Here is a 7,160-nt window from a genome sequence, read left to right on the forward strand (position 1 = left end):
GTGATAAGCACCTGGTAAGTGAGGTTCCCAATGTGTAGGGAGATCTGTTGTTAGAGGCCGAATGAGTCAACACAAATACTCCGGTCCATGGTCTATAGGAAAATGCTAAGTTCTATTGTAAACTAATAAATTGGAATTCTGGTTTTTACACAAGTGGGGGTGAGCTTGATGACCTGCCAAGAGACAGAGCTACTCTGTGCATTGGCAAGATCTGGTTTCTGAGCATTTAGCATGGATACAATGGGTGTGCAAAGGTGGAGGTTTGCCATGATAGTGCATCGTGGGCCATTTACCATTTCTAGAAACAAAAGCATCACTTTAACTTGTAAAGGAATTCGGAAAGGCGACTTTCAAAACAAAATGTGTATGTTTAGGTCATTTTTCCTTATTTGTAGCTTGGATTTAAATTTTAATAGGTGTAACTAATTTTCACTCTCTCTAGCTTGTTCATTCTGGAATAATCCTAAATATACGAATTATGTTTGCATGTTTCTTTACCAGAGTCAGTTTTGCAAAAGCTTTTTTGAATCATGAATGGCCTTTCATATTTTAATAAAGTATTTGAAAACTTTATTTACCTAATTTGTCTTAAAATATTTTTGAAAACTATTCAGAGAAGATGCTATTTATATATTAAAGCATTGACGAAGGCCATCTTACCTGTCTTATTAGAGAGATTCCCTGAAGAAGGTAAGTGCTTTTCTGAGTTTGCTACTGTCCAGCTTTCTAGCTGATGGGCCTACCCACTACATTTCTTTGCTGGCCTTTTATTCATAAAGGTTTTTTCACCTTTTCTCTCCCAGCATAAGCTTTCTTGCTATTTCTCAGTACATAATAGCTTGTGCCTTTACGGAAAGGTCATATCCTTGCCATATCTAAAATATTGCCATGCTAACATATACCTGTAAGATGCTGAGTCAAGATAGAAAAATGCACATATATTTCCAAGTGTACACCTTTCTTCAGGAAAAAAAAGTGTGTCAGCAAGCCCACAAGAACATGACAGTTTATCAAATACTCATTCATTTCCTCTGAAGTTTGTTCTTAAGAGATAAGGTCAGTACGGGAGACAAGCTTAAGTAATTGTCAGTTTGGCTATTACAAGCAAGTAAGCTTTGTGGTAGTACATAGGGAGAATAAGGCTACAGAGGATGCTTCTGATGAAGCCTTCTAGTGTAAAGGGCTGGATTTAAGATCTTATTTGTGGTAGACTGGATAGAGAATTAAAAATGTGAGAAAATCGCTTTAAAATCTGTTAAGGTTTAGACATCAGCTCATGTTTTGATTCACTTTATTGTGTTCAGAATCCAGAGTCTTTTTAATGATAAAATCCAGATTTGCCCTTAAGCATCTCAAGGTTACAAGATGCCGAGTCTTCCTCTCAGTGAGCTGTAAATTCAACGTTGCCCCGTATGTTTGTCCTTGCAGCAAATGGGATACCATTATTTTAGGGTTTGCAGCTAGGTGTGAAGTGAAACTACCCAGTTTGGACACTTTCGTCATTTGGGGTCATTGGCCGAATTTTCATCATTAGGTAATTTGCCTCTTAAATGAATATTTTTATGTAGAAAGATACAAGAAAACTGATTGACTGGAGAGAGCATGGCCATCAACATAACACTTGAGATTTGAATTTTCTTTTTCAGCTTTGTCAGATTATCCGAGTGACCTTAGGTAAGTCAGTCTGTTACCACTGTTGCATTTGCCAAGTTGGAACAATGAAGTCTCGCTCACCTCTCAGGATTACTCAGATACTAGAACTATATAAATTTAAGGTAGTAGTGTTACTAAACATGTAAATAGCATTGATAGTCAAAGATATCTAAAAGTGAGGGTGAAAAGTGAAGGAATATGGAGAAATCTCTTATATCCTTTAATAATTATCTCAATATAGGAGCTCTTGCCTCTCTCTCTCTTTCTTTTTTTTTTTTTTAAGTTTTTGTTTATTTATTTTAAGAGAGAGAGAAAGCACGAGCAGGGGAGGGGCAAAGAGAGAGGAAAGGGTGACAATCCCAAGCAGGCTCTCCACTGCCAGCTTGGAGCCTGATGTGTGGCTCGAGGCCATGAACCACAAGATTGTGACCTGAGCCTAGATTGAGAGTTGGATGCTTAACCGACTGAGCCACCCAGGCACCCCTTGCCTCTTTCTTTTTGTAATCTGAGGGTGGCGTGGGATGGGTATTAAAAATGACCAGGTGATACTAATATTCCCACCCCTCCACTGACACCATTACTTTTTGCTGATTGGTTGTGTTGAATCAGTCAGGGTTGTCTTCGGCTCCGTGACTCTTTTCACTGTATCTGTATACGGCAGTCCCCCCTCATCTGCAGGGGATACATTCCAAGACCCCCATGGATGCCCGAAACCATGAATAGTACCAAATCTTGTATATACTATGTTTTTTCCTATATGTATATATCCATGATAGAGTTTAATTTGTAAATTAGGCACAGTGGGAGATTAGCAATAGCTAATGATAAAATAGAACAATTATAACAATATACTGTCATAAAAGCTACATGAATGTGGTCTCTCAAAATATCTTACTGTACTCACTCTTCCTCTCATGATGATGTAAAATGCTTAAGTGATGAGATGAAGTGAGGGGAATGACATAGGCTTGTGTTAGTCTACTATTGACTTTCTGACAATACATCAGGGGGAAGATCTTCTGCTTCTGGACTGCAGGTGACCACAGGAAGCTGAAACCATGGAAAGCGAAGCTGTGGATAAGGGAAAACTGCTGGTAAGGGGCGCCTGGGTGCCTCAGCCAGTTAGGCCTCTGACTTGGGCTCAGGTCATGACCTTGAAGTTTGTGAGTTTGAGCCTCACATCGGGCTCTCTGCTGTCAGTGCAGAGCCCCCTTCAGATCTTCTCTCTCTCTCTCTCTCTCTCTGTCCCTTCTCTGCTCAGGCTCTCTCTAGTTCAGAAATAAATAAACATTTAAAAAAGGGCAGCAGCGCATTTACAAGTGGTATAAATTCCAGAATTCCAAGCAAGTTTCAGAAACAAGTAGGTTGTTTGCACAATGGGTGCCCCATTACCATCAAGTTGAATTTTGCAAAATCTATTGGCTTGCTTCCCAGTGTTGCTTGTAAATACCTTCTAGTGAAAAGGAAGTGCCAAATGACCAGTGCAATGGCCCCGTATGTGACAGCTGGATTTTTTGTTGTTGTTGTTTTTGTTTTTTGTTTTTAGTTTTTCCCGACTTTCTCCCCTAATCACTTTTTTGCCAATGCATCTGGGTGCCCGGCTCCCCTAGCTCTCCCCCACCCATTTTTCAATTCTTCATTTTCTTTCCATTGCTCAGAAAGGCATCAGCAGGAGAAAGAAACCTTTTTTAAAGTAATAGTCTAGAGACATTTAAACTTGCAACAGCTACTTTTTTTTTTTTATTAAATGGGCATTTGTGTCAGAGATACTATTTGTATGAAAAATAAAAATGAAGGGACATCTGCTTAGGATTAGTGCCTTTTTGATTTCTGCACCTACATTTTCAAGAANACGCAGTTTCATTGTTCCCTGTTAGGGAGCTACTTTTCATATCTCAGGTGACCAGACACACTTGAGAATGCAGTTCGGCGCATGGATAACACGGGGCACACTGTTCGTTTGCAATTTTATTTCTTAAAAATGAAATATTCAAAGTACTTTTTTTCTTTCAAATATCGACACATAATGTTTAACTGTAAATATTTACAGCATGTTGTTGTGATGCTCTTGTAGAAAAATGCATGCTTCTGGCCTGAAAGCCAGAGCAAAATGCAAAAGACCATTTAACTGCAGCCAGAGAACATGAACCTGTACAGTATCCAGTCACTTTTCAGCACAAGAGTGAGAGCAGGAATACAAAATTGGAAACTATTGTTTCCTAGCAACACGGCTCAGGCCATTATAACACAATTTTCAGTATGATTAGAACCCCTAACTGTTGTTATATAGAAACTGAAAATCTTGGCATACACTGTAAACATCTTTACTTTTCATGAGAAAGTAAGCAGCTAAAAAGAATATTTTTCTGACGGTAAAGGCTATACTTCTCTTTTTCACCTTCTTTCTTACCGATGCTTTTGCCAGAAGAATAGTAAAGATTTAGACATTGTCATGATTCATACAAGTAAAATATTTTTCAAGGACACAATCTGATATACTAACATTTATTTAAGAGGTTAAAGTCCACCACTAAATCTAAGGAAAGATTTTTAACTGCCAAACACATTTCCTTTGACAAATAATGTAAGATGACAATTGCCAAGACAAAATCCACAGCAAGTTTAACTAACTATTTTCAGTTACTGTTTAGGAAGTAATTTCTTCTTACACACAGTAGTAGGTTTGGTCCTTAATAGCTTTCACATGAAGGACACACTGAAATAACAGTCACTATTTTGTGGTTGAATTCTTTTTTGTTGTTTGTTGTTTTCTGTTTTTTTTTGGTTTTGCTTTTTTTTTTGTTTTTTTTTGTGTTTTTTAAAATGTTTTTTATGTTTTTTTGTTTTGTTTTGTTTTTGTTTTTTTGTGGGGTTTTTTTTTTCCCCCTTTTGCAGAATAAAGAACCTTACAGAAGGCTGTGGAAGAGCAGTCTGAGATCTGAAGTACTAGTCAGGTCAGCTATGTGTATGTGAGTTCCTCTAAGAAAACATGAATGTCGCATCCAATCTGTAGCCTTCTGTCCTTCCACGAGCTATAATACGCTCCAGTATCTCCAAAAGTATCTTCAATACTTGATTACTGTACGTTCGCTTCCCCTGCAATTGCCCTTACGGGAACGTTCTCTTTATAGATGCAAAAACTTTGTCCTGACTCACTCAGGTGATATTACAGTGGGGCCTGGACTGGGGAAAAATATATTTTAAAAGAAGGAAAGAAAAGAAAAGAGAGTAGGAACAACATGATAGAGAAGATGCTTGACACGGTGTCGACAGTGATGAAAAAGAAAAATCTTAGAAAAATTATCATTCCGTTTGATACCTCTCTATGCAGTTAGCATGTGAAGTCCAAATTATAGTGTCAAGTTTTTATACAGTTGGCTATGTGGTATATATATTATATTCTCTCTATATAGTCTCTATATTATAGATCTTCTAGATAAGTTGACAGTAAAGGACGCGCTTATTTTATACAGTGTTTTGCTGGGTTAAAAATAAAACATATGCCTACTTATAGGGAGAGTGTTTTTGCTAGAAATTAGTTTATGAATTGAGCTTTATTTCCCTTTCCTTCAGGAGTCATGCTTCTAATCAATAATGATTAGAATGAAAACTAAAAATAAATGTATTTAAATGTCTGTTAAACTAAACTTTGCAGTTCATTTGGATCTCTAGACTGTAGTGCAAGAGTAAAAACCAAACAAAACAGAACAAATAAAATGGGCCTAACTAGGAGAAAGAAACAACCACAGAGTATTCCCTGCCTCCAGCCCAGAATGTTCTTCATGAGAGCCCAACTAGTGCGCCCTCATTCTAACTCGAATAGCACGTGGCTGTCCAGTGTCAGCTGCCTGTGCTCTGGGTGTGAGAAATTAATATCTTTCTCCTTAAGATGCATTCACTTTCATCAGGAAATGCAAACGAATTGTTCTTTCACTAATTTAAACTTCAGAATTACAAATAAATGACGGCATTCTTTGTATTCAGCTGAATGATGTACCTGACATCTCCACGTTCTAACTCAGAAATGCCAAAATGTTTCTCTTAGATTTACTGTGCATTGGCGCTAACCTTTTGGGATTTTTTTTTTCCTCTTTCCTCCCCAAAACTTTGGAAGTGGTAAAGAGAATAATAATAGTTCAAGGCAGTATTAAAACCACAGCTGTAAGTGATAAAAAGTGCATTTCCTGAATATAATACAAATATAACTTTAAGAAACTAAAGGCACAAACTAAATAAATATGTATTACAAACTAGAAATGCACAGTTCAAGGCAATTACTATTAAGTAAAAGCCTCAAATATTTGTTTCTAATGGATATTTAAAACAGTTTGAAAATGATACATCATCAGTGAATTGCAAAAAGTATAATAATCGCTTAAAATATAAGCAAAATAGACTCTAATATTGACATCTTGGATTAGTGATAAAATACATCATCACATTTATGAATGCACTCTCTATATACAGTTCACAAATTATTTTTCCATTGATTTAAAAGAACATCAGAGGTTCTAGGAACATAAGGTCCATTTTTAGGCTGGTGTGGAGGTATTCAAATTTTCAACAAGTTGGTTCATAATTTTAGAATCCCATCCTGAATAAACACTGTATCACTAACACAGGCCTGATTCAGGAGAAAAACCAATAATAGGATTGTAGTCTGGATTACTAATCTCTTGAGCTGGTGTGCTTCCAATCAAAAGGAGAGAGGAGTTCATTGTGAATTCTCTCTCTCCCTCTCTCTGTCTCTCTCTCAGAATACATGTGTAAGAATGTGGTAACCCCAACCTGAAGTTTTTGAAAATGAAATGTTCGGATACACCCTCCCCGACTGTCTGCGGGTCCTTGCCTTCCCTCCCTCTACTTGGTGGAGTAAGGAGCCAGACTCTTTCAAAACCTTAACGTGAGCCTAGATTTTGACTTCGCGTATTTTCAAAGAAAACTGTCACCACCAAGCAAGGCAATGACCCCACACTGCATTTCGGTAGTAGCTGGAAAGAATCCAGACTGTAACACTCCATCATAAATCCTCCTTCAGACATAGCAAATGTCCAGACCCAGTGATGAAAGTGCTGAAGCTGGCTCAGGGGAATTTTCTGCAGGCCACATTGTGCTGTCATGTCTTTTCATTTGTGGTAACTTACAATTACACAGCATTTTACAAACTGTCTCTTTGTCACTGGGCACAAATCTCCCAGCTCACCAAGGGGCTTCGTTTTGCTACAGGGTTCATAAAGATTGAGAAACTGCAGCTGATATTAACACTAATCCGGATCTTTTTCCAAAGTTTGAATGATCACAGAACACAAATAATCCTTCCTAGAAAATAGTTATTTTCCTAGAGAGGACACATGATTAAATCAAAATAAATGGGCAAAGACAGAAAACTAACATAACTAATTGTATAAATCATTTTAGTAAAAAACAGTCTGCCTCTCTATAATTAGTTGAAATGTTTTAGATTGGAAAGGGTTCACTTAATTAAATTTCCTGACTATGGCAGGCAG

This window comes from Crocuta crocuta, unplaced genomic scaffold (genome assembly GCF_008692635.1).
Source record: "Crocuta crocuta isolate KB4526 unplaced genomic scaffold, BGI_CrCroc_1.0 scaffold482, whole genome shotgun sequence".
Taxonomy (NCBI): Eukaryota; Metazoa; Chordata; class Mammalia; order Carnivora; family Hyaenidae; genus Crocuta; species Crocuta crocuta.